At 47.2% G+C, this 27970-nt stretch overlaps 1 protein-coding gene across 1 annotated transcript in view; it reads right to left on the minus strand.

The window, feature by feature from the left end:
* The window catches only part of ATP10B (ATPase phospholipid transporting 10B (putative)), a 263328-nt gene that overhangs the window by 167041 nt on the left and 68317 nt on the right, over positions 1-27970 (minus strand). The window contains exon 2 of the mRNA XM_066273192.1: positions 7789-7852. The gene's annotated coding sequence lies outside the window, so the exon portion shown is untranslated. The remainder of the gene's footprint in view (positions 1-7788; positions 7853-27970) is intronic.

A 27970-nucleotide genomic window follows, 5' to 3' on the forward strand; every position in this document is an offset into this window, starting at 1 on the left:
GCTGGGGGAGGGGTCAGTTCTTGCAGGGCTTGTGGCTTTTCCTTTCTCAATTCCAGATTGCAAACAAGAAGACAAACCTAGCCTCCGTTTTCGCTGTTCGTTTCTGTCCTCTAAGTAATGCAGACCTGCACTCAAGCTCCAGCTGTGTTTGGCTTTGCTTGTGAAGGTCAAGACCTCTTTGACTCCTGCAGGAAGCTTCTCTTCTCCGTCTTGTTTTTTACTCTTTGTCAACAGTCTCATGGTGCCTTAGGGCTGTGCAGACCATCCTTCACTGGGTGGCAACTGAACCATGAAAAAAGCCAGCAACTGGGGTTGGGGGATCATGCTGGCTGCATTTTGCTCATTGCCCACATCATTGGTTCCCGGGATCCGCCAGGTGCCTGAAGAGATGCAGATGAATCTTTAGAGTCGGGGAGGCAGAGCTGAGTGTGTTCATCCTTGGAACACAGTCCTCTCTGTAGAAGCCACTGGGCCGTGGCTGTGTTTATCAGCCAGACTCCGGGCTCTGCCTCTGCACCCGTCTTCTCAGGCCACGCCTGTCTGCACCCAGACAAGGCAAGCTCCATTCGCACAGGCTGAAGGGGACCAGCGTCTGCCACTGGCTGACCTAATGGTCCTTGCCGCTGGATGCTGGAATTCTTGAAAATACAGCCAAAAAGAGCTGAGGAGAGCAGAGTTAGTTTAAATCCTGCTGCCTGGTTTTAGATAGTGCCTGATTTCTTTGTTTTCATGGCTAAATACCTCTTCTAGTATTTTTTTTCACCTTTGGAGGTAACAATAGGAACTCAAGGTGCAAGCAGTGAGACACACCTTATATACGATTACACGGGCGCTGTAACACAGCCTTTTGTTCTAGCTCTGATCCAAGTCACAAACCACCTTGACTTCTTGAGGATGATATAAGAAACTGTGCTGAGCTGAAATCCCAGCTCCACTGTTTCCAGCTATATGACCTGAACGAGTCATTCTGCCTTCTGCAAGCCTCAGATTTTTAATTTGTAAAACGATTATAATAATAGCAGCTGCCTCATAGAACTGCAGGAGAGATTAGTGAGCACCTGATGACACCCAATAAAAATTAGCTGTTACACTTGAATAAAGGTACCCAGGGCAACTTTACAAAGGCAGTGGGGTAGCAGGTATGCCAAGAGCTCCCTCCATCTCAGTAGACTAGACTTTCAGCTTCCTGAGGACCAAGACTACGGCTTCCTCACCTTCTGCTCTATTCCCAGGGCCTGGAACCCAAAGCACCCAATAAATAGCCAAAGAATTAACGAGGCAGACAGACCTAAGTTTAAATCCCAGTTCAAAGCCCAGTGCTGCAACGTGTGGTCTTGGGCAAGTGACTTACCTTCTCTGCCTCTGAGTCTGCACGTTTATGAAACTGAAAGAAACAATCTTGCAGACACAGCTCTAAGCAGGGCCAGCTGGCCCGGCGAGCTCACTCTGCACCGGCACCGGGCTCAGTGCTCTCTGTGGGCTGCCTCGTTTGATCTTCACAACAGCCCTTTTGAGGCTGGTGTGCTTACTGGATTATGAAACTTTCTTTTTGGAAGGTCATGTAACTACTGTTGAGAGAGGTCAAGGACACATCTTCTGAGAGACGGAGATGGGGTCCCCAGCCGCTTAGACGGACTGTATTCTTCATCGCCATGTCCATGTCTCACATAGACGCCGGGATAAAATAGGTCAGATGTAGCTTCTGCTCCTGCTTTGATTATGAAGGGTTAACTGCCTCCTTCCCACCCCCCGCGTGCCTCATGACACTTCACAGAAGGAACCAATATAGTCAGCCTGGTCTGTAAAAAAAAAAAATTCCTGCTCTGTCAGAATTCCTGGACCGCGATTTCAGTGTGTGTGTGTGATTTCAGTGTATGTGTGTGATTTCAGTGTGTGTGTGTGTGTGATTTCAGTGTGTGTGTGTGTGATTTCAGTGTGTGTGTGTGTGTGTGTGTGTGTGTGTGTGAGAGAGAGAGAGAGAGAGAGAGAGAGAGAGAGAGAGACCCTGGCCAGAATACTGATTTGAAAAGCAAAGCAAACACGTGCATTCAGAAGGCATTTCAATCGGGCAACTGTGAATAGTTCCCAGAGCAGCTGGCCAGGAAGGCGAGAGGAAGGGGTAGATTCCACAGCTGGTGAGGTCTGAGGGATCAGACAACACGGACAACAAAAAAGTAAGGCAGATGCCTCAGCCTGACGCCTCCCTCCCGCCACACATGACGGCAGATCAGGAAGTTGGGGAACGCTTCAGACGGAGGGGATCTCAGAAGTCAGCTAGTCTTGCCGAGGGCAGAGGGCCAAAGAGGCAGGGAGAGTCAGAGCCACATCAGTGATGGTGACGGAGGGTTGCTGAGAAAGGGGCTGCTTAGACATCCCCGAGACTGGACACGTATGCTCTATGCCTGGCCTGCAGCCGGTCCACCATTTTCTATGGCAGCTTCTTGATTTGGGGGACCACGCACACTGTTTAAGTACACTGACCCGGAAGCTGGCACTCTCCCACCAGACCATGCTGCCTCTGGCCCAGGCTCCCCGTACCACCCTGGATACTCCGGTCAGCTAGTCCACGGCAGAGTCTCACACCTGCTTCCCAGGACTGCATGGGCGAATCCAGAGATGAGAGCTGAAGCCATAGTTTAATTTCCCGGGAAAGTGATATACCATTTTTCTCTTAGTAGCACTATGGGGCTCGCTCAGCTAAGGTACCGAGTAATGGAGCCAGGGAGCACTGACAGACTCACTTAGGAGGGGTACCGAAGGCTGTTACACATCCCCGTTCCTCAGGGTCAATCCCCAGCCTGGCCCAAACAATGACTACATGGTTTGTAAGTGGTCAGACCCCAACAGTGACAGCCAAATGCTTTCTAATACAATACTATAAATATATATTGTATACTATTGTATATATCTATTGTATACTATTGGATATATCTATTGTAACATTGTTTATAAGAGCAAAAGACTGTACTCAACCTAAGTATCCATCCATAAGGGACTAGTTATATAAGTTTTGGTACATTCATGCTACAAAATATGCAGCCATTAGGATGAAAGAAAGTGTGTGTACGATGTAACAATGTCTCTAAGAAGCAGTCAGTGAAAAAAGGCCAAGCTGTAGAACAGTATATATACCATTTGGCTACAAAAAAAAAAAAAAAAAAAAGGAAGGAAGGAGCATCCATTTGTGTGTTTGAATGGATCTAGACTCACTGGAAGGATGCACACTCATTGGAAGGGGAGGAGGGGAGAGAGACCAGACATAGTCTCTGCAGAAAGCAGAAGATATTAGTCATTAAATATCCATAATGCATAAAACAGCTTTTTAGCACCTGCATGTGTTACCTATTTAGAATAAATGCTCATAATTTTTAAAGAATAATAAATAGGACTTTACAAAGTATAGCACCTCACTTGGAAATTGCATCTGAACTTTTCTCCATCCCTTAAGTCTATCCAGGAGGCAGACTGAAAGTTGTTTTTTTTTTTCCTCCCACAGTGAAGTCCCACAGCTCTGAGGCTGGGAGAAAGCTGCTCTGGTTCTGCCTTAAGTGACTTGGTGACATCAAGGGAGAGGGAGTTGTCCACACTCCTACTCATTCATTATTTCTCCTAACACCCATCATGGGAGGAGGTGGAGGAGGCTGACAGTTTCTCCCTGTTTTACGTGATTGGGCAGAAGTTTCCAACTGTATCCCCAATCAGCCCACTTGACTGTCCATTAGGGAGTCATGGATCATAGGATGTCACAACGGGAAGGGCGTTAGCTTGGTAGTCTCTAGCGTGGGAGTTGTTCCAGAAGCAGGCAAGATGATGGTGTGAATAAAAGACTTTCTGGTCATAATCATTTTAAATAATAGATTAAGATGTACTTTATAACCTGACCAGGCGGTGGCACAGTGTAAAGAGCGTCGGAACGGAACACAGAGGATCCAGGTTCGAAACCCCGAGGTCGCCGGCTTGAGTGCAGGTTCATCTGGTTTGAGCAAGGCTCACCAGCTTGAGCCAGGGGTTACTTGGTCTGCTGGAACCCCCCAGTCAAGGCACATATGAGAAAGCAATCAATGAACAACTAAGGTGCTGCAACGAATAATTGATGCTTCTCGTCTCTCTCCCTTCCTGTCTGTCCCCCTCTCTCTCTGTCACAAAAAAAAAGATGTACTTTATAAACACATAAGTATATAGTAATGGCTATATTCTGAAAGTTTTTGCTAATAGAGGTTCATAGTCAAAATAGTTTGAAGACCATTCACTAGAATAACTCTAGAGATGGCAAAAGGCAAGTGACAATAGCATCACCTTTAAAGTGAGATAAATAAATGTGAGCCAAAATCCCAGCTCTGTCCCGTATTAGCTGTGTCATTTTGAATAATGACTACTCCTTTAGGCCTGCTTCCTCACTTGTAAAAATGGGTCGGTACTATGTACCTTAAGAGGTCATGATGAAGATTAAATGGGGTAAGACATGTATGGCAGGGTGCCTGGAAGATGGCTCCCAATGATCGCCACCTCTGAGCACTCACCCTCTCGTGTAGTCCCTTCCCCTTGAATGGACATAGTAAGTTACATTTAATGAGTACAAGAGGCAAAGGTGATGGGATAACATTTCTATAACATTTTTATAACTAGGTTATAAAAGACTGTGGCTTCCCTCTTGCTAATATTCTCTCTCCTTCTTGCAAACTGGCCCTTCTAAGAGGGCGATCTCTGGACAACAGCCAGCAAGGAACTGAGACCTTCAGTGCTACAGCCCTTGAGAGACTCAAAGCTACCAATATCCGTATGAGTGATCTGGGAAGTGGGTCCTTCCCCAGCCGAGCCTTTGAGTAAGACTGCAGGCTTGGCCAATACCTCAGTTGTGTCCTTGTGGGAAACCCTGAGACAGAACCAGGAGAGATGCTCAAAGGTTTCTGAGTCACAGACGTGGTAAGATGATAAACATGATTCTTCCAAACCACTAAATTTTGGGGTAATTTGTTATTCAGTAATAGATAACTAAGCCAGCATGCAAGAGACTTGACATTGCATGACACACAATGATTTAGAGAATGTTGGTAGGACACATTCTCTGGCTGACATAAAGCTCCACCTTTACTCCATGCCAAGAGCAGACATGTATCACTGATTGATCACAAAATATTTTTTCCTAGGAACTCAGATAGACTCAGAATCCTTCCTCAGAATTCCAGGAAGCTATTGATTACACAGAAGAAACGTATTTGCCACTTCTGATCTAGCCCATGCTTCCTATCACTCCCCTTTTCCTCGTGTGTAATCTTCCTTTCAGGGGAGACCAAGATTTTCTTTCATCACGGGAGGTATGACTCCACATTGTTAGAACAAATCCACCAAAGGCTATAAAATAGGAACGGCTGGCATCCTATGTTGTCCCAAGAGTAGATTTTGCTTGAGGTTAGGAGAGAGAGAGTCTAAGAGGAATGGAAAGCTTAAGAGAATAGAGCAGATAAACCCAGAAGGAAGAATTGGGAGCATCAAAGATCACCTTATCCTAACCCTCTTTCATACAGATACCATTAATTTCTATGTCTAGAATTGGTAATATAGCCCCAGGATGACTTCTTTCTAGGCACTTACACACCTGTAGCCTGTGTCTCCATCATCACTGGGGCTGGCAATAGACTCAGCTTGAGCTGTATTAACATGGGAGCCCTGGAGGAGCCGGCAGGAGGAAAGCAGGCTGGGGTTTTGAACTTCCCAAGCTGGCTCTCTGATGAGTCACAGTGAGCTGGCTGCCTCCTCTGATCAGCCACAAGCCTTAGCCAGCCTGGGCCCTCTCCACCTCTTTCTGCTGCTGCCCCTCCTCTTGCCCCAGGGTGTTGCCCTATCCTAGTGATTTCCCTATGCTCTGCCCACACTTACAAATAATCCCTAATTAAACTCTTCTCCAACACCCACCTCTGAAAAACAAACAAACAAACAAACAAACAAACAAACGTTGGTCCACCTTAGCCAGGTAGCATGTTTGTGGTATAGCTGAGACCTTCAAGGCCCAAGTCAGGGATCAGTGAAGGTATTTTAAGCAGATCAAGCAAGACTGAAGGCAAGAAAATTTTTTCCACACATCGTCAATTGCTTCCTATAAATATTCAAATATAAGACCACAAAGAGCTCACAGGTGACTCCTAAAACCAAATGGAAACATCCGAGAAAGGGGAGGAAGGATTATTTCCTTTTGCTACAGAGAGCAATGGCCAATACCTGAATGATGGTAGTCAGTGCATAATACACAACGGCTTTGAGAGTCATTTTTTAAAATAAATTTTTATTAACTTTAATGGGGTGACATCAATAAATCAGGGTACATATGTTCAAAGAAAACATGTCCAGGTTATCTTGTCACACCCATCACCCAAAGTCAGATTGTCCTCTGTCACCTTCTATCTAGTTTTCTTTGTGCCTCTCCCCCCACCCCCATAACCACCACACTCTTTTAGTCTCGTTTTTATGTCCCACCTATGTATGGAATCAGGCAGTTCTTCGTTTTTTCTGATTTACTTATTTCGCTCAGTATAATGTTTTTTAATACAATGAACTCCTACTGGTAATTTGCAGGCATCAACCCAAATGCGTTAGCTTAAAAAAAAATAAAGCTGGGTTTTAACTTTTCTATTCTTGTTGATTTCTTTTCAGACAGGTGGAAGGTTTTATTAAGCACTTAGTGTCTATAGAGCCGCACACGTCTTTGTGAAGATCCCAGACAAATTAAAAAGTCAAATTAGCAATGCATATTTAATACTGCTTTGTAGTTGGTTTTTTAAAAAGTTGGCAGCGGTGTTTACTCTTTGAGGGGGAGTTTATAATTATGCAAATTGGAGGAACAGTCTGCATATGGTTTATGATAATGCCTTGGGTTTTCTTTCCCGAGTCACAAGTATTTCTAAACATTTCTTCAATTTTATCCATGACTTCGGGGGGGGGGGGTTAGCCAAGGCTAGGGCCTAATTTCTCTTAAGTGACTTAGTATAGAATGCCTTGGGATTTAGGTGACAGTACCAGATTTCACCTTGGAGGCAGCACCTCTGAGATTTGCATAGTGTCACCTTACAGAAGAGACTGTTGATTGCCTTTGCAATAACCACCCATCCTTCTCTTCTCCTTTTGAACAAGACTTTAGCGTTGTTCAGATACTCACTCCCCTCTGTGATCACATGCTTCAGGATATGTGGGTCCCATCCCTAGCCCCAGGAAGGGACTAATGATTGGCTTAGACCAATCCTGGTGGTTCCCACCTGCTACACTGGGGATTGATTTAAGCCAGAGGATGTGACCCAGTTTTGGCCAAAGAGACAGACCCTGAAGATGTTGGAACCCAGGTTTTGGTGATATTTTCTAGCTACTCAATTAAGGAGTTATGGATCTTTACTCTGTTTTACGTTACTTGCAGACAAGATTACGTCTTAAGTGATCTGTACCTTGACAGTTCCCATGTTGCTCTGGGGAATAAATCTGTATCTATATCTATCATCTTATCTATCTATCTATCTATCTATCTATCCATCTATCATCTGTCATCTATCTATCTATCTATCTATCTATCTATCTATCATCTTATCTATCTATCTATCAATCATCCATCCATCCACCTACCTACCCAGCTGTACACACAAAGAAGAGTTAAGCCACGTACTTGGCATCTGTTTACCCACAAGGCAGGCTGATGTCTGTTTAAATGGGTTGGAGGAAGGAATAGTAGTTTAATAAAGCTCGTCTTGGCACATCAGAGAGAAGTCTGTCTTTTAGAGCCAACGAATAATAAGAAAAGCTACTCACTGTTCACACTATTGCTTTCATCAAGACAAGTGTCACCAGTTCCACTCTTCCAGTCAAAGCGAGCCTGCAAGACACAAGAAAGAAAATAAATACCAAATGCAACATCTCATTTTGGCAACAGGCAGCAATCAAGTCTTTTGCCCTTTCCAGCTGAATGGATCCAGCTTTAAACAACCCTATAGAGCAGGCTGAACATTCTTCCAGGAAGTGGTTTCAATGGGAACGGTTTATTCCTACCAAGGAATCAGGTCTACTACTCGAGCTGCTGCCCTTGCAATGTACATCACGTTCCCATAGACTCTCTCAATGCCTGATTGCTCTGTGGAGTGCGTGCTGGTCTGCAACTTGGTGCCTTTCATCTCCTTTGCTACTTTATCTGCTTCAGGAATGGGCACAGGGCCTGATTGGGGCCAATGAAAGGCAGTCTGAGACTTCTGTTGAAAACATAGGGGGTGAGAAGATCTCTTTCTACTGCACTTAGCACGCTAAGGATACTCATCAGCCAACTTGGGAAATCACGACTGCAGTTTTGAGTGACAGGTACTGAGCCCTAATATTTTCTAGGCACCTGGATCCAGCGATGATAAAAATGCTTAAACTTTACAGTGCTGTGAACCAATCCATACTCTCTTTGCTTAAGCCAGCTGGGTTTTCCGTCTCTTCCAATGAAGAATCCTTACTGATACAGGGAGGTGGGGCAGGTGTCGTCATGCTCCCGTTACAAAGTATACGACATGGAGACTCCGGAGAAAGGTAAGGATAAAGGAGGTCAAGACCTCCGTTTAGGACTCCTTCTACTGCAGACTCCAGCTTAGTCATTCCATGATTCATTACAAATGGAAACAATTGACATGCATTGTCATCCTTATGGACTGCTTTGGAGAAAATGGAGAAGTCTCCCACAGAATTCCCAAGGGAGAGAAGAGATAACCCATATTATTCTCACAAAGTAAAGATGGTGACGTGTGCACTCGCACACACATGCACCACCCTCTCCCCACACACATACTATAAGCACAGTGGGGCTTCAGATTTTCCCAGAAGATCTGCTCCCCTGAGGGTCCGTCCCAGCTGCAGATGCTCTCCCCACGGGACTGCCGTTCTAAGTCAATGGTTGACCTCTGCTTCCTCAGTCTGTCTTCCTGACCCTGTCACCTGTGTGCCAGCCCAGTCTGGTGGTCTGTGACTGCACCGATCACAAACATCTCCCCACCCGGCCGCCTGCCTGCTCAAGGCCTGGCCCACCCGCAGTGAGTCACCCAGCAGAGGTCACAGAGAGGAAGCCTCAACACGGATCCTGCTCCTCTGTGTGTTTTGTTTGACTTCCACTTAAAAAAACACACAAAAAAGGCCCTGGCCGGTTGGCTCAGCGGTAGAGTGTCAGCCTGGTGTGCGGGGGACCCGGGTTTGATTCCCAGCCAGGGCACATAGGAGAAGCACCCATTTGCTTCTCCCCCCCCCTCCTTCCTCTCTGTCTCTCTCTTCCCCTCCCGCAGCCAAGGCTCCATTGGAGCAAAGATGGCCCGGGCGCTGGGGATGGCTCCTTGGCCTCTGCCCCAGGTGCTAGAGTGGCTCTGGTAGCAGCAGAGCGACGCCCCGGAGGGGCAGAGCATCGCTCCTGGTGGGCGTGCCAGGTGGATCCTGGTCGGGCGCATGCGGGAGTCTGACTGTCTCTCCCCGTTTCCAGCTTCAGAAAAATACAAAACAAAAAAACCCAAACCCCAAAAAAACCCAAAAAAACCACAAAAAACTTGTGCTACATTGCAACATGTTACATAAAGACTTAGATTTCCAAAGAAAACAAACAACAACTTAGATTTCAAGGTTTACTTGAAAAAAAAATCAGAAGGCCTGTCAATACCATGTGTCACCCAAGGATGACACTGGCCGACTCTGAATGGTGTCTGAGTCCTTCAGACACATTTGCTTCCTTCACCATAATCCCCAGCCAGCCTCCCTTGACTCTTTTCCGCCTGCTGCCTGGCCGCTGGGCACACATGCACTTCCAACCCCATCGGAACTTTCCTACCTGCGGTCTGGGGCTAACGCAGGTGAGATGCCACCTTGCCCCCTAGTGGCTGTGTCTGGAAGCAACCTATCTCCAGCCAGGGTCCCACTGTCCCCCCTCTCCAGAAATATTATATTTATACAATCACAGGGGCACCACCGTACGATTTTACTTTATGTTTCCTTATTCTTGCTCTCTCTTCTACATTCTCTTAAAAAAAAAAGTAGAAATTATCTATTTGAATCAGAACAATTGTTTTAGAAATGCTCTTGTGAAAATCAAGCTGCCCTGTGTCCTGCAGGGGACAGGGACTTGAGAGAAGCCATGTGGGACAACCAGCCAGGCACTGGATGGGACATCAGAAGAGTCTCTGACTCGGTGACTTTTTATAAATGATTTCTTCCTCTCTGCCTCAGTTTCTCTATCTATCAAGGGAGGAAGTAGAGTTAGATCAGAAATCAGAAGCTTTTCGCCATAAGCCATAGCCAGCCAATAGATGGTACTTTAAAGAAAATGTATTAATCATACACCAACAACTAAAAATAAATAAATAAATAAATAAATAGGGAAAAAAAGAAAGAAAATTTCAGGTAAGAATTCAGATTGTAGATTTGTCAGAACTCCCTAGCAACAACTGGCAATAGTTCAGCATTACCACGTGACGACAATGATTAAATGGGGGTTGTGAGTTCAGCCTGGTTCTCACACACTTTCTCGTGGAGGTGGACACACACCCTGACCACCTGCTGTATTCAGTTACATCCTTGCTTGCTCTCATAAGTATGGTCTCTTGCCGCCCACGGAAGATACGACGTCTAGCAAACCCATCAGCCCCACTTCTGTGCACAGAGACTGGTGATCTGAGTTAGAGATGATTTGGAGAAGAGGAAAATATTCTGGGCAAAAAAGACCATGCTGTAGCATTCCCGTCAACCTTAATGAATCATCCCTCCTCCCCACATGGCCCAGAGTTGAAACGGCAAGCCGTCCAAGCCTTTGTGACTGTCCCACTACATGGTTAAATCTGAAGAGGCGATAGCCAGGTTTTGAAAGTAGCAGAAATATTCTTCCGTTGGGGTTGCTAGCTGAGTTTCAAAGTAATTTGCAATTCAAGTGTCTCTTTGTTTTGTATGAAAATTTGCTGCTATTTGGAAAGTGGGGAAGAACTAAATTGCATCCTGCTGGTTTTACTTCAACTGTATCAAAAAAGGAACTGTTAATCTGGTTCCATAATTAACTTTCCTGTTCTAAAAAGGCCCTGGGACAGAGTCCAGAGAGTGGCTGTCAACTCTCTGCCTCTCTTTTCAATAACTCCTTTCAACAGAAAGAAGAGTGGGTCCAGGTGGGTATTGGTCTTGCTTTTATCTTTTTACTGATTTTTCTTCCCCTTAGTGAAGCTTTATACTGTGGGGGAGGCACTGGGTTGACCAGGGAGGGCATAAAAATAAATAAATCCCTGTGCAACTTCCATAGTTAATTATCCACCCACCCATCCACCCACCCAGCCATCGACCCATTGACCCACCCACCCATCCACCCACTAATACACACACCTAGCCATCGACCCATCCACCCATCGACCCATCCACCCACCCACCCATCCACCCACCCACCCACACATCCATCCACCCATACACACACCTAGCCATCAACCTGTCCACCCATCCACCCACCTAGCCATCGACCCATCCACCCATCGACCCATCCACCCACCCATATACAAACCTAGCTCTCAACCCACCCACCCATCCACCCACCCAAAATATGTTGTTTCTCTATTATATGCCAGACATTGTGCTAGGTATTCATGTGATAAATGAAAAAAAAACCCAAAAACTTACTCATCATCCAAGAATTCTAAAGTGAATAGATAATTTCTTGATAAGGGCCGTAATAGTTGGCTTTGTGGAGAAATCACATTTAAATCAGTTCTGACCCCAATAATACTTGTGCATATGTATGAGTGTGTGCTTGTACCCATACATAGGCACAGAATGCTGGAGGGACAGGATAACTATAAACAAGGGACTGTAGACTGGAAATTAAGCTTGGCCATCAAGAGGAGATAGCTTTGGCACGAGCAGAGGGGCTAGACCAACATTAAGAGCTAATACTCACTGGCAACTTAAACCTGTGCTAAGTACTTTTATCTGTTATCTCAGTGAAACCTCATAATACCGGGAAGTAAATATTGGTTCCAGGTTCCAGACAGGAAACAGACTCAGGGAAGTTCCCAGAAAACATATTGGTGGGATACATGGCAGAGGTGGAACCTGGACCTGTGTGTGACTTCAGAGAATAGGCTTCTAACCATGAGACCATACTGCCCTGTGGGAAAATGACTAGGAAAGGACTTGGGTGCCCACCACTCCCTCACTCATTCAATCAATAATGCATTCATTCATTCATTCATTCATTCATTCATTCATGGAAATATATATATTTGTTGGTACTCTGGGAAACAGTACTCTGAGAATTGGGGGTAAAGAAAATAAGGACAGACAGGTTCTTGTCCTTACAGCTTCTGTTCCAATGACCCCGACAGTGGAGTGTTTCCCTCCGTCAAAGCACACAGAAACAAAGCGCAACGATCAAGCCCCATGGGTCCTGAAGGAGAACACCACCAATCAGGTGCCCTTTCCCCAGCTTGCCCAGAAGTTCAGGGTGGTGCCTCATCCCATCATTCTCTCCAAGGAATATTTGTTCCCTCTTTTCTTTTACCTTCTCTCTGACATCACTATGCCTTGGGTATGAAACGCTCATTCTCCAGTCTTATCCTCGAGCCTAACCCGAAAGGTTCTGTAAAGAACTTGCTCTTTGCAGCCGATTCGACAGCCCTGGGTACTTTTCCAGAGCTGCTTAGGCTTTTTCAGGTTCTGGCTCTGAAGGAAGTTCGAGCCAAACCCCAGTCTTAATCCTGGTCCCCAGCCCACATCTACCTGAGAACACTGCCACTTTTTTTTTTTTTTTTTTTTTTGCATTTTTCTGAAGCTGGAAACAGGGAGAGACAGTCAGACAGACTCCCGCATGCGCCCGACCGGGATCCACCCGGCACGCCCACCAGGGGCGAAGCTCTGCCCACCAGGGGGCGATGCTCTGCCCATCCTGGGCGTCGCCATGTTGCGACCAGAGCCACTCTAGCGCCTGGGGCAGAGGCCACAGAGCCATCCCCAGCGCCCGGGCCATCTTTGCTCCTATGGAGCCTTGGCTGCGGGAGGGGACGAGAGAGACAGAGAGGAAAGCGCGGCGGAGGGGTGGAGAAGCAAATGGGCGCTTCTCCTGTGTGCCCTGGCCGGGAATCGAACCCGGGTCCTCCGCACGCTAGGCCGACGCTCTACCGCTGAGCCAACCGGCCAGGGCCGAACACTGCCACTTTTTATAAAATTTGGCTGGTAACCTGGCCCCTCAAACATCTACTGGATGTTTTCATGGAGTTGATACATCACTGCATTATTCCTGAGAGCTAGAGGAGCCAGGATTCCCGACTGCATCATGGCTGTCTAGGACCCTAAGCATCCTGGAAAATTGCCCCTTGGGTCATTACAGCTAAAACGAAATCCTAAATTGACAGGAGAATGAGGGTGCTGACTGTGGCAGACAGAATAACGGCCCCCAAAGACGTCCATGTCCTAATCCCTGGAAACTAGGAATATGTTACATTACATAGCAAATTTATAGATGGAATTAAGTTTAGACCTTAAGGTAGAGAGATGATCCTGGATCATCTGGGTGGGCCCAATGCAATCACATGGTCCTTAAAGGTGGAGGAGGAAGACAGAGATCACAATATGCAATGACGGAAGGAGCAATAGGAGAGAGTTGTGTGTAACAGGCGCGAGGGAGATGGCCAGATGGTTCTCCAAAGGACACAGCTATGACAATGGCTCTGGGTGGGATACTCCCCATTCCCAGTCCTTGTTCTTCTCTCCAATCTGCAGTGTGCATGCATCCTATCCAAACCTAAGGGCCCATTTCAATCTGCAGTGTGCATGCATCCTATCCAAACCTAAGGGCCCATTTCAATCTGCAGTGTGCATGCATCCTATCCAAACCTAAGGGCCCATTTTAAATCTTATCTCCTCAAAGAATTTTTCCTAAATTCCCCTCAGAGGGAAACTACCCCCTCCCCCCCTTAAACTTTTACAACACTGGGTTTCACTTCACTCCTTGTCACACGCCACCTCGTTTAGGAATGGTTGCTGTGACAGTGTCTCTTGCCTTCTGGGATGCAGGCCATTGTTTTAGTCACAGCTGAAAGCCCCCAGCAGGGCACGAACTCAGTATCCGTACGACAGAGCGGACAGGCTAGTTTGTCCCTTCGTGTCGCTAGGCCTCTTTTCCTAGTAGAACTAATTCCCCTTCCCTGTCCTCAGTGTTCCCTGTGTACATGATCTTCCAAGTAGTCATTTTAGTGTCTAGTCTCCCTTGGGGTTATGTGCGACCATGTGACTAAGTTAGAGCCAATGGAGTATGAATGGGAGTAATATTAATATATGCAAATTCTGGGTCATCTTTGTAACAATAAGTCTACTTCCCAGGTCTCCTCTTCCTCCTCTTATCCCCTTCCTGTACAATAGTGTCCCTGGAACCAGAGGTGGAAGCCACGTGTTGAGGATGGCAGAGCCAGCTGGCCAGCCTGTGACTCAGAATGACTTTGTGAAGCTGCCTACCTGCCCGGGACTGCTCTCCCACTTTATTTTATTTATTTATTTTTTTCTTGCATTTTTCTGAAGCTGGAAATGGGGAGGCAGTCAGACAGACTCCCGCATGCGCCCGACTGGGATCCACCTGGCACGCCCACCAGGGGGCGATGCTCTGCCCCTCTGGGGCATCGCTCTGTTGCATCCAGAGCTGTCCTAAGCGCCCGGGCCATCTTTGCTCCAATGGAGCCTCGGCTGCGGGAGGGGAAGAGAGAGACAGAGAGGAAGGAGAGGGGGAGGGGTGGAGAAGCAGATGGGCGCTTCTCCTGTGTGAAGAAGAAGCTGATTCCCGGCTGGGAATCGAACCCGGGACTCCTGCATGCCAGGCCGACGCTCTACCACTGAGCCAACCGGCCAGAGCCTGCTCTCCCACTTTTGTACTGTGAGGGACACACCATCTTGCGCTCCAAGGCTTGGTCTCCATGACAGCAGTTATCATGCCTTAACTCATTTTCATGTTTAATAGAATTGGTCTGTTGGCTGATAGACAGAAGTCTGGCTTTCTATCCAGTGGTCTTTTTCCAGGAGGGAGACACCTGGTCTAAAATGATTAGACCTCACGCACGGAATATACAACTGAACATACATGTACCACTCCTTTAACGCAGCCAAAGCCACTTGATGGGAGCTGTGAGCCCAGGCTCGCTCCCCCTGGTTGGCTGGGAAAGGTAAGGGAGCAGATTCATGCCTGGCATTCTATTATTTCTGCTAGAGTCATTGAAAATATCTTTTATCAGAAGTATGTCCAGACTTCCTAAGTAATGTTTTGCACTAAAATTCATTGCTGATTCATTCTCCTCAAACCCATCATTTCAGAAAATTGTCTTTTGCTGCCTAAGTATTTCTTGCCATTTGAAACTTTCTTTATAGACTTCTACTTTTTTTTTTGCCATTCCCCTTTAAGAGCCTGTTTAGACAATTCTGCTGAGCATTCATTTTCTAGCTGACTATTAACAATACATGCCTTGTATTTGTATCTTGTTTAATACTTTTCAAAGCCTTTGTTCACAAATCTAATAGCATTTAATCATCAGGGAAGCCTGGTTAGTTAGGTGCATAAGTATTAGTATTCCTGGTTCCTAGCTCTTCAGTCCCCAACAATAGTGTGGCACAACCGTAGTATTTAGATATTCATTGTGAAGTATGTTGTATTGCAAATCATTTTTCTTTTCAGATAATGTTATTCTTTTAATTCATCTTGTGAATACAATAGTGTTTGGGGGAAAACAGTGGTGAATAAGGTAGACAATATCTCTGTTCCTAAGGATTTGGTGGGCAGTTGATGAATCACCACATTTTGAGCAGGAAGGGAGACTTCTACTGTTTCATCTGTCCTGTATCAACCCCTTCCTCTGGGCAACTGCTTCCCTGCTGCTCTGACCATGTGATTCTGATGGGGTCACTGACCACAGATGGAGGCAGACGATCCAGGCCGGTACTCTGTTCCTCCGGCCAAAGTGATTGGTTCCAGGGAAGTCATATGACCCAAACCCTAAGCCAATCAAAGTCTTTTCTGGGATTTACAATTTAGGAAACAGAAAGAAGTAGTGGTTTCTTTTGATTTGTCACCACTGGGCTGGGGTGATGTAATCTTAGAGCCAATTGTGGTGGTATCTTTTGTCACATGGAGAAAACATTTTTTCAATAGAGAAGGAGGACCAACAAAGGCAGGAGGTGGGGAGATGGCTAGACAGGCATCAAGGGACAGGCAGTCACAGCAATTCGGAAGGACACAGGCAAGTTGGACCAGATATGAAAACAATGACTGACATGTAGTAGGTGCTCATTAAAAGAGAGGCGCAAGCATTACCTTTTAGCCCATTTGTCTGGGAGTCTGTCACCTAATACAGTATGTTGAGCAGAAGAAATGCTCAGGACATACTTCTTGAATGAAAGAATGGCACTATATTGACTATGCCTTCAGCCAGGAGCAAAGGAGTTTAAGATTGAAAAAAAATCCCACCATCTTATTTTATCATCATTTTCACTCATTGAGCAAAGTACTACAAAGCAGAGTGGTGTTAAAGAAAAAGGCTTAGATACCAGGCAGGCCTGCCTGGCTTTGATTTCTGGCTTCAGCAGCAACCAGCTGTATAATACTGCGAAAATAATAACTACCCATTCATAAGGGTTTTTGATGAGAATATAATGAGGTAGCTGTCAAGTTTTAAGCAGAGCAGCTGACGTATTATCAAAAGTTCTAATGCTACTATACTCATTAAACCGATTTTTATTAATTGGATGTCTTCTATGTGCGAGGCTTTGTCTTAGTCCTGGGTTTACAGGAGGATGAGACAGGTAAGGGCTCACGGAGCTTCTGTCTGAGTGGAGAGATGGTCAAAAAGTAAAAAAACCCCAATAAATAAACAAGTAATTCGAAGAAGTAATACAGGCCATGGATAATAAAGTTGAGATAGAAATGAATAAAGCCTCGTCTGATATTTGAGCTGAGATCTGAATCCAAAAAAGCCAGCCAGCCACATGATGATATGGGGAAAGGGTGCTTCAGGCAGAGCAAGCTGCAAGTGCAAAGGCCCTGAGGTTGGAATGAGCTTGGTGTGTTTGAGAAATTCAAAGGAAGCCTTGTAGCCAGGTATAAAGAGTGACAGAGCATGGTGGGAAGAGAGGTCAGAGAGGTGGCCTAATTCCCTAGCCATTAGACTGACATGTACTATGGGGCAGGTGCTATGCGTGGAACCAGGAACACAAGTATGGAAAGGTCACATCTACCCCAAGAAGTCCTCAGTCTATCTAATCTCACCATATTTTGTCTTGACTTTTGTACAGTCACATTTTGACTATCTCACACTTTTAGTATCTGTGTCTTGGCCCATCTGGGTTAGGGGTAAGGGAGGGGGTCTATGCCAGGCTTTCTCCACTGAGCCAGCAGGAGGCAGGTAAGTAGTAAACACGAGCTTGTCCACAAGAGAGAAGTAAGTGTATTGTAGGCAGTTATTCCTCACCAAGCGCAGATTCCATTTCTGTGAACCTACGTGGTATTTTGGAGGAGAAGAAGGTGATGGTAACACCTATCAGAACCCCAAGTGCAGAGTTCAACACCATTCCTGTGAAAGGCTGCACTGTAAGTCATGCCCAAGCGCTTTAAACACTGGCTGTCCTTAAACATTTTCTGATTTCTCTGTGTGAAGTCATTTGTGGGTATTGTGATGTTTTATTCATGTGAACTTTGAGGGTCCAGAAGGATCAGAGCAGCGGAGGGAAATTTATCTATAAGCTAGAAAAGGGTAGAATACAAAATTGATCAGAACGCAGACTTGAATCAGGGCAGAGTGAGATGTCAATCCACGTTCTGCAGGAGAACCCGACCCTGCTCTTCCCAGATGGCTGTCTAACCACACTGCTTTAACTCTATCTATAGGCTAATGATTCTTGAATTATATCCCCAGCTTAGACCAAGCCCCTGAGCTCTAGACTCATGTACTCAGTGTCTGATTTGACGTCTCCATTTGGATGCTTCACAGACTTCTGCAACTGGACCTGACACGCTCTACGAGAACTCCTCCGACTCCGGTTCCACTTGCCCTCCCCAGCATCCTGTTCTTTCCTTGTTATGTACTCTTTCTCTATACCTTCTACCACCATCCACCCTCTGCTCCCAATTTATTTTTTTGTCCTCATGCCCAGCACCAGTATATCAGCCAACATCCACCTCCGAATGATATCTCAGCTCTGTCCTTTCATTTCTAGATGCATCGTCACTGCCCAGGTCTGAATCTCCACCACCTGCTGCCTAGACGAGGCCGCAGACTCCTCATCGGCTCTTGTTTCCCTCTTGTCTCGCAATAATCTGTTTTCCAGACAGATCTTGAAAAATGCGTATTAAATCACCTGCTTCCCCTCCCCAACACGCAACGCTTCAATCCACTGTATCCTGAATTTTATTCTTACCGCTTTTCCTGCACTAACAAGTAAAGAGCGGCACCAGCCCACCTCTGCAGTCTCAGAGCTTCCCCTTCTCACCCTGCTCTAAGCTCTGGCTGCAGTTGCCTTCTGACTGTTCCCGAACACGCCCAGGTCACTGGCCCCAAAGGGTGTCACGTTTGGAACGCAATGCCTTCTCTAGCCTCTCTGCACAGAGGGCTTCTCCAAATCTCACCTCAATTTCACAGAGACCTTTTCTAATTCCTCCACCAAAGTAGTGTCACCATCAATAGAGGCACTCACAACACTGTTTATTTTATTTGTAGCAATTTTCGAATTTCAGAGTGGCGCCTTTTCTGTTTGATGGCTGCTGTTGTAAGTTTGTCTCTCCCCATATTGTATCATGTTCCATAAATTCAAGGAGCACAATCACCTTGCTCATGATTGTCTCCTGTGAGTCCTAAGCACACAGCCTGGCACAGGGAAGGTCCTCAATAACTGTTGACTAAATAAGCAAAGGGATGCATAAACAGAGGCATGTTTCTTACGATTGTAAAAATGGAGGCCGGAAATCATCTCCCTTTTCATTTTAACATGGAGAACAAACCATCTTTTAAAATTGTCATAAAAAAAAAAGACTTGCTGAATCTCAGATTGGATATCTCAATGTGAAACAAACAAAAATCTTCAAGTCACTACTTACCCAAACAAAAGTATCTTCTAACTCGTACAGGAAATACCCATATTTCTCCTTTCTCTGGGTAAAACAATTGAAGATTGCTGGAGACAGGAGACTTGACTCTGCTATCTACCATACTTTCTTGAGTAAGTCATCTCTCATCTCTGTCCCCCAGATTTCTGCACTGGGTACCTTTGTTTATTAGTGCCAAGACCTTCAGCAAGTCACCCAGCCTTTCTCAGCTCCAAAGTACTTGTAGTTGGCTAAATACTGGCCCCCAAACCTTCTGTCCTCTTCTCAATTCTGGGAACCTGTGAATGCTTTCTTATTGGTTAAAGGGTCTTTGCAGATATGATGAATTTGAGAAACTTGCAATGAGGGGATCATGCTAAATTATGCAGATGGCTCCTAAATCTCAGGCCAAGTGTCCTTATAGGAGAAAGGAAGGGGGAGATTGGAGATTGAGGACAAGGCCATGTGACCACAGGGACAGAGAATGAAGTGATGTGGCCAGAAGTCAAGAAATGCCAAGCACCATCAGGGTGAATAATGGATTCTCTCCTTGTGCTCCTGGAGGAAGCATGGTCCTGTGTGGGTTTTTTTTTTTGTTTTTTTTTTGTATTTTTCTGAAGCTGGAAACTGGGAGAGACAGTCAGACAGAATCCCGCATGCGCCCGACCGGGATCCACCCGGCACGCCCACGAGGGGGCAACGCTCTGCCCACCAGGGGGCGATGCTCTGCCCCTCTGGGGCGTCGCTCTGTTGTGACCAGAGCCACTCTAGCGCCTGGGGCAGAGGCCAAGGAGCCATCCCCAGCGCCCGGGCCATTTTTGCTCCAATGGAGCCTCAGCTGCAGGAGGGGAAGAGAGAGACAAAGAGGAAGGAGAGGGGGAGGGGTGGAGAAGCAGATGGGCACTTTTCCTGTGTGCCCTGGCTGAGAATCGAACCCGGGACTTCTGCATGCCAGGTTGACGCTCTACCACTGAGCCAACCGGCCAGGGCTTCCTGTGTGGTTTTGAACTTCTAGTCTCTGAAACAGTGATAAAGAAGTTTCTACATTATTATTATTATTATTATTTTAGGTGAGAGGAAGGGAAGTCATGAGGCAGACTCTCACATGCGCCCTGACCAGAATCCAGCTGGCAAACCCTGTCTAGGGCAGATGCTCGAGTACCAAGCTATTTTTACTGCCTGAGGCTGATGCACTCTAACAGACTTATCCTCAGTGTCTGGGGCCATGCTCAAACCAATTGAGCCACTGACTGTGGAAGGGGGGAAAATTAAGAGAAGGGGGGGAGAAACAGATGGTCACTTCTGTGTGCCCTGACTAGGAATCAAACAGAGGACATCCATAAACCGGGCTGATGCTCTATCCACTGGGCCACCAGCCAGGGCCAATTTCTTCTTTTTTAAACTACCAAACGTGTGGTAATTTGTTACATCAGCACTAGAAAACTAACAGCGTTTACCTGAACTAGTGGTGTGACTGCGGGTCACTGGGCATCCTTAGCCCAGACCATCTTCTCTAATGTCACCACATCTTGTAACCCTACCAGGCCGACTCTAGAAACTTTAACAAGGGACATAGAATCAAGTAAAAAGACAGGGAGGACAGCCTCATCCACATTATGTTGCAAAGCCTTCTTACACAGTCAGTGTCCACATTTTCCTCTTTCCTCTGTGACCTCTGTTCTCCAGTCACCTTCTGCCGCATGCAGTCTCCTCTCTTCTTCCTCCTCTCTCCCTCTCCATGTCCCCTCAGCCAACGCATCAGCAAGTGCTGAAGGAGGGCCCAGCCTTGCCCTAGGCGCTGTGAGATTTCCACTTCCACACAGATGAGGAAACATTCACAGTAACAGCAATAACCGGAATAACAGCAACTGCCAGTGACTGGTGCTTTACCACGCGGCCCCCACGGCGCGAAGAATGACTCATGCATTTTCCTTTCCAGTCCTCTCCAACGGCACCTCTTAAATGAGTCCCTTTGCAAACATATTCAGGGTACAAGGCCCACCATCACATCCTTGGGGACCCTAAGGAATGCCACCTTGCTTCCCCTTTGCACGGGCCCTTCCAGGGACCTCCTTCCTCCGGGACATCCGATTCTGACCGGCAGACAGCAGACAGCAGACAACCGCATCCTGGGTGTCTGTTGCACGCCCATGGGGCCCCTTGCCCTCTGACGTGCTGTCTAGTGTAGACTCTTTCGGGAAGTGGGGATCTTGAGAATGACCCCGTTGCTAGGGGACCCCCCCCCCCGCACCTGCAGGACCAGGAGGGAGTTCAGAGGGAAGAGGGGGAGAAGAGACGGAACAGGCGGCTTCTCCGCGCCAGCTGGCTGTTGGAGGGTTGGGCGCCGTCTCTTCCAGGAGTGTCAGGGTTTAGTTTCATCTGGAGATTAAACGGACGCTCTTCTTAGGCTGGGGTCCGGAGGGGCAGGAGGAAGGCAGAAACGTCAAGAAAACTTCCCTGCAGACCGGCGTCAGCGCCAGGGGCACCCAAGGTCGGGGGGCAGGGGGAGCTCCCCTGAGTCTCAAATGTTGTCAGAACTCATTAAACACACATGGCTCCCAGGCCTCTGGAGGCCCAGGGCCCAGGGCCCCGGAACCCGTGGTGGGAAAGGCACCCACCCTCCCTGCCTCTTCCCCCTGACTGCCCCACAGCTGGGCTCACTCGGCTCCACAAGCCCGGCCCCCAGATGTGCCCAACGCCCGCCTGGGAGCTTATCCATGGTGCACGCACCCTGAATTACTCTCACTTTTTTGCATCGATACCAGTTCCTTTTTGCTGGGAAAGCAACTTCCCGAGCCTGCCTCCACCTGTGCCCCTCACTCCCCTGAGATGGTCCGCTTGTGAAACTGTTTGCTCTGCGCTGTTCCCGCAGCCCTTTCTCAGCCCCTCTCTGCCCGAACTGAACACATCAGACCTCAGAAATACGAGTGTCCACCTGGCCTCATCCCCAGTGGCCAGCTGGCCTCATCCCCAGTGGCCACCTGACCTCATCCCCAGCTGAAATTCTTTGAAGGCTGGGGTTATATTTCACACTCTCCATGCATAGAATAAATACTTCAGTGGCTTCTTCCATAAACGACTATTCATTTAGTCCGTGATGTGTGACAGGGACTTCACCAGCACTGGCTGAACAAACTAGGAGGAAACAAATTAGTTGTGGGACTTCCATTTTAGTGAGAAAGCTAAGAAAATAGACACACCCAGCACTGGAGTGGTGCTAAATATCAGGAGAGAAACAAGTGTGGAGACAGAGGGGAGAAAGGAATTGTGGAGCTCGTGCAGGGTGAGCACAGGGAGGTTGGAGACATGGGGGGAGGGGCGGAGAAGCGGCTGGCCAGGCCGGGAGATGGCAGCCAGGGAGGCTTCCAGGCGGAGGGGACTTGGAAGCGCAGAGGGCGAAGGTAGGAAAACTAACACATTCAGAGAACTGGAACGAGAGCACTATGGCTACAGCTCAGCGGGTGAAGATGGGGTGGGAGGGGTTGAACAGCATCCCCCACCACTAAAACTCAAGTCCACCCAGAACCTCAGAATAAGACCTTATTTGGAGTTAGGGTCTTTGCAGATGTAACTATGTAGTTAAAATGAGGTCGCGCTGGAGTAGGGTGAGCCCCAACCCAATGACTGGTGTCCTTATTGGAAAGGGACACAGAAAGGTGTGCAGAGACACAGGGAAGGAGGCCATGGGAAGGCAGAGGCAGAGACTGGAGTGATGTGTCTATAAGGTAAGAAATGCCGAGGCTCGCCGGCCACCACTGGAAGTCAGGGAGGCAGCAAGCCAGCCCCCCATGGTGGTCCTCTCCCCACGCCTTGATTGAGGACGTCTGGCTTCCAGAACTGGGAGAGGGTACCTTTCCGTTGTGTAAAGCCACCCGACGTAGTGATTTGTTCTGGTAGCCACAGGTAGCTCACACGGGCAAGGAAAAGACGGTGTTTTATTACCAGTGAAATGGAGATCCTTAGGCAGTAACAAGACCTGATATTTTTTTATTTTTCAGATTTGTGTTTTAAGAAGGTATGTCGGTCAAATGAATGGAAAATGTCCTCCTGCTCGGGACAGTTTCCCACGTCCAGCCTTATGGCCAAGATGCCTGTGCCACTTACATTGTCTCCAACTAGGCAACTGCCCTCTGGCTGGGCACAGCCTGGCACCTTGGGAGATCAGCCATCGGGTTGAACAGTCCCCTTATTAAAGCATCAGAGGTTTCTAACCACTTCCCCACTATTTTAAAGCAAACAGGAGTCTATTTCCGCATTCTGAATTTAGCTCCTTTTTGTCCTCAGACACGTGTTGTCCTTTGTCCTCCTCCCTCTCGCCCCTCTTCCCATCTAACGGAAAACACCCCCCATTTTGATGTCACTGTTAATTAACGCTGATGTGCGCTTCGCTGACGTTGCTGTAAAACATGCTTATTTAAGGAACGAAGGATCCTTTCAATTCTGAGCACAACTTTCAGGGTTGCCTAAAAAAAGGTCAGTGGATGACTGGATTCAGGTGCCTAATTACAGCTTGAATCCAGCCATTCATGAGTGCTAGCTGTCTGATGTTTGCGGAAAGACACATAACAGGGTGGGAGGGTGAGGGGGGAGAACGGCCAAATGGGGAAATGGGCCAGGTGCCAGAAAGTTCTGCAGTGTACAGCCTCTTGCAGCCTGATAGGATCTGGGGTTCTCAACTTCTTAAGAGTCTGGGAGAAAAGGATTTTCCTTCTTCTCTTACACCTGACAGTCTCACCCACAATTCTCATCCATTCAAGATGCCCAGTTTTCTGATTAGGAACTTGGACCTCACTCCTTGCCAGCCCGCGGTAAGTGCGGGAGCACCACAGTGTGCCAGGTACTGACCCAAATGTTGTACATTCGTTACCTCACTGAAAAAGGAAACTTGTGTGCCGTTGATAATGAGGAGAATGCCAGTTTCATCAATAAACGATAAAAGATGCCCTTTACAGTGTCAGAAGTCTTGGTTGGTATTTCGTATACATTGTTTCTTATAATTCTATCATCGGAGGGTGGTGGTTAAAAGTATGAACTTTAGCGTCTAACACCCCGGCTTTAAATCCTGGCTCTGCCATTTGGTTAGTAGCTAAGTGACTTTGGTTAGTTGCTTAATCTCTCTAGGTCTCAGTTTCCTCATCTGTAAAGTGGAAATAATGCAAGTGTCTAGCTTATAAGGATTCAATGAAATCCTGTAATACAATATGGCCTATAGTAAAGGATGATGACAAAACTATAATAATAGTAGTAATGATTGTATAGCATTCACTACATGCCTGGCTGGCATGTTTCCATACATATTATAATTATTATTACTATTTTATAGATGAGAAAATTGAAAAGCAGAGAGGCTAAGATACTCGCCCTTTAGCACACTGCTGAAATGCAATAGAACTGGGATTTGATCCATTAATGTCAGCCAGGGGTAGCCCTGTGGTTTAGAGTTCTTGCTATGGTGGTTCACACAAAGTACACTGGAAAATTATTGTGGCTTGATAAATCATAGGCAGCACATTCCTGCCGGAGAAGAATCTTGGATCTTGCTTAATAGTCTCCATTTTTCCTTGATTTGACTCTTAGTACAATTGGTTTCTTCTCTTCCCCCACTGGATTCAACAGAAAAGCCGTTTCCCCTTCGAGACTCCGTATTTGCTTGGTCTAGGTAGAAAGTGCTTCCTAGACATCATTTGGGAATGATGACATCAGCTCAGGAAGCCAATTTAAAACCTCCACGCTTCAAGGCTCAGGTGAAGGCCTCCCCCTTCCGGGAGCTTTGAACCTTCGCTGTCGTCTGGAGCCCTGCGGGGCCCTCACAGCGAGGCCTGTCTTTTGCTTTTTATTAAATCTGTTTGGAATGCAGAGTTTGCTGACTGTTGGTCTTCCTTTCACACTGTAGAAACCTGGTCAGCCTTTAGAGTGTCCTAGCTAGCGTGACTTCCAGGACTCCTTGGGAGAATTTCACATGACCCTGTACAACTCGGGCCTCCTCCCTGATTTCTGAGGCCCAGGAACCCACTGGTGGTGTATTGAACCACCACCCTTCCCCCCAGGGTCCTCTGTGAACATGGATTCCCCGCCCTGGGAGGCCCCAAAGCCCAGACCCCAGCAGGAAGTAAGATGGTGCTGAGCTCCCCAGAGAAACGCAGGCTCTGCCCCTCCCTGTAGCTCACTTCTCACTTTTTCGTGTTGATCCTGCAGTCACAGTGCTTATGCTCCTATCCCGCTGAGCCCTTTGTGTTAGCCACTCCTCCAGCCTCTGCTGGGAGCACCCCTCCCCATCAGTCGCAGACTGCAGCTGGGCTGAGAGATGGGGGGCCCCCTGGTCTTTTCCTTTGTAGCTCTTATCTCTAATGTCGATCACACATTACTTCTATCTAGTGTCCGTCTTCCCCATTAGACGGTAATGGGGAGTTCCAGGAGAGAGCTGCACCATCTCAGAGTCAGAGTAGCACAGGGCTGGACATAACTGCTCAGTAAATGTGTATCGAATGAATGAATTCATGACTACCCTGTTCTCCTGAACCCACATACCCCCAAACCCGGGATCCAGATGAAGAAGACAGAAGTTCTAATGCAAATCAATGCCGAGGAAGTGCCCAACCACCCACCCTGGCCCCTGGCAATGTATATATCCCAAGTTCACCAGGAAACCACAGTCCAAATCTAGATTCCAATTTCCAGTCTTGAAGCTTGTTAGGAGATGCAGATCTCACATGGTTCATCCACCCAGATGGAAGCGTTGAAAATGTCTTCTTTAGCTTATCAGCTTCCACATTGTCTAGCACGATGCCTAACACGGAAGATGTGCCCAAGACCTATTTTCTAGATATGGTTAAGCATGACAGTCAAGGTGAATGTCTGCCAGCTTCTCAGAGTCCCCCTCCATCTGCTGCTCTGTCCCAGCCATGTCTAGAGCTGGAGGTGGAGGCATGTAAGGAATTTCTGCAACAATTTTGGCCTACAGCTCACCTCTCTGGACATGGCTCCTATCACGTACTGAGAAAGTATTTCCTATAAATACAAGTAGGCTTCAGAAAGCCTACAGTAAGCTGAGGAAGACGAGCATCTCATGATGGCCTCTTTGCACACAAGACAAGGGGTTGAGCCACGTGCTTCTTGATTTGACTTAATTTGCAAAGACAGAAAACATCTAGATTAGTGGTGTAGGAGTTCTTCCTCAGATAATGTCAGGCCACACATGCTTGGCTCTGTCCCTAAATGAAAGCCAGGGACATGCCCACCCATAGCCATGAACCGTTCTCAAGTCACTGTTCTTTAATGAAGGCAACTGTATTCAGCAGAGGACATTAGGCAAAGTCTAAAGACATTTCTGACCATCACTATTGGGGAGTTCCAGTGATATTTAAGTGGGAAAGGCCAGGGATGTTGCTAAACATCCACCATGAATGGAAAGAACAACTCCCACAACAAAGAATTATTCATCCCACAAAGTCACTAGTCCTGGGATTGAGACACGCTGTCATAGGTCAGTCCAAAACCCAAGGCGAGGGACACTGCTGAAGTCACATGGAGCCTGGGTGACTCCTGCTCAAGGCACTTGGGTCCTTTCTCCTTCCTGTTGGTTGCTAGTGGCTACAGCATCTCTGCTTTCCCAGCTGCAGCTCTGGGTGGCGGGGTGTGCACTTCAGGGGACCGCTTGGCTTCAGACCTGCCGCCAATGCTGTGGCAGCAGGCAGAGGCCCCAGCAGAGAGCGGGAGACTTTGTCCAGCTTCGTGTCCTTCTCCTGCTGAGCTCATGGGAGGGAGAGGGATCGGTGTCTCCCCAGTGCCACAGCTCTGTATCCTCCACCCCATCTCAGAAAGAGCAAGGATGGAGACAATCGGGGGAGTCAGCATAAGGTTCATTCACTGCTTGCTCAGAAGGAAGGAGTTATTCCAGCTGACCTCAATCTTGCACTTGTGCCCTGGGCAGCTTTTATTGTACCCTCCTGCCTTCCCCATAGCACGCCCCTGCCCTGTGGGCTCCTGCCGGTTCACCTGCCCTGGTGGGCTTCGATCCTGCTGACCTGGATTTGACTAGCTGTGTAACCCTAGACCTCTGAACCTCAGTTTTTTCCTCTTATAGAAAAGGAGAATGCTGAGACCAACCACTTTGGTGGTGCTACCTGGGTTGAACAACCACATTGTCACTTGCCATGGACCACTACCTCGACTACCATTGCCACGAGGGTGACCCTATGCCAGGAACTGTGCTACGCGCTGTACCTGATTTAATCCTCACCATACCCCACTTTTGCAGATGAGTAAACTGAGGCACAGAAAGAGGTTACTTGCTCAAGAGCACACAGCTTGTAGGGATGGAATAATGTAAACCTGGTAGTCCCACAACTCAGGTCTACTTTAATGAGGTAGAGAAAAAGAGCTCTGGGCAACGTGAGGTACTATACTCATCTCAGGATTTCCCCGAGCTTTGCCTGGGTCCTTTATTCTTTTAACTGATACTGACTGGGCATCCCTAGTGTGTCGGAGACTGTACTGGAAGAGGTCAACGTTGAGGCTTCTTCACCGCTGCCCTTGCAGGACTCACGGGGCGTCAGAGACCCAAGTTCTGACACCAGTCCCTGACCCAGTCTGCTGTTCTTTGATGGCCTCCTGAGTTCAAATGCTCAAATCCGCAACAAAAAAACCCCTCAAAACATCAAATGTCCTGAGCCTGTGCCCATACATAGAAACAAATAGATCTGTTTGGCCGAATAGCTACCCTCTATGAACCATGAAAGTTACAGGTGTTCATCACTTCCTCAGGGAAACCTTTCGTATCTTGGTCAAAGTCCCTCCCCCACCCCATTTTCCCAAACTCTAATATTATACATTTGTTGCATAAATGAAAGACATGCCTTAGACCCAATAATTTTTATGATGTTAATTTCACTTTAGCCCTTA

Source organism: Saccopteryx bilineata, chromosome 4 (genome assembly GCF_036850765.1).
Source record: "Saccopteryx bilineata isolate mSacBil1 chromosome 4, mSacBil1_pri_phased_curated, whole genome shotgun sequence".
Lineage (NCBI taxonomy): Eukaryota > Metazoa > Chordata > Mammalia > Chiroptera > Emballonuridae > Saccopteryx > Saccopteryx bilineata.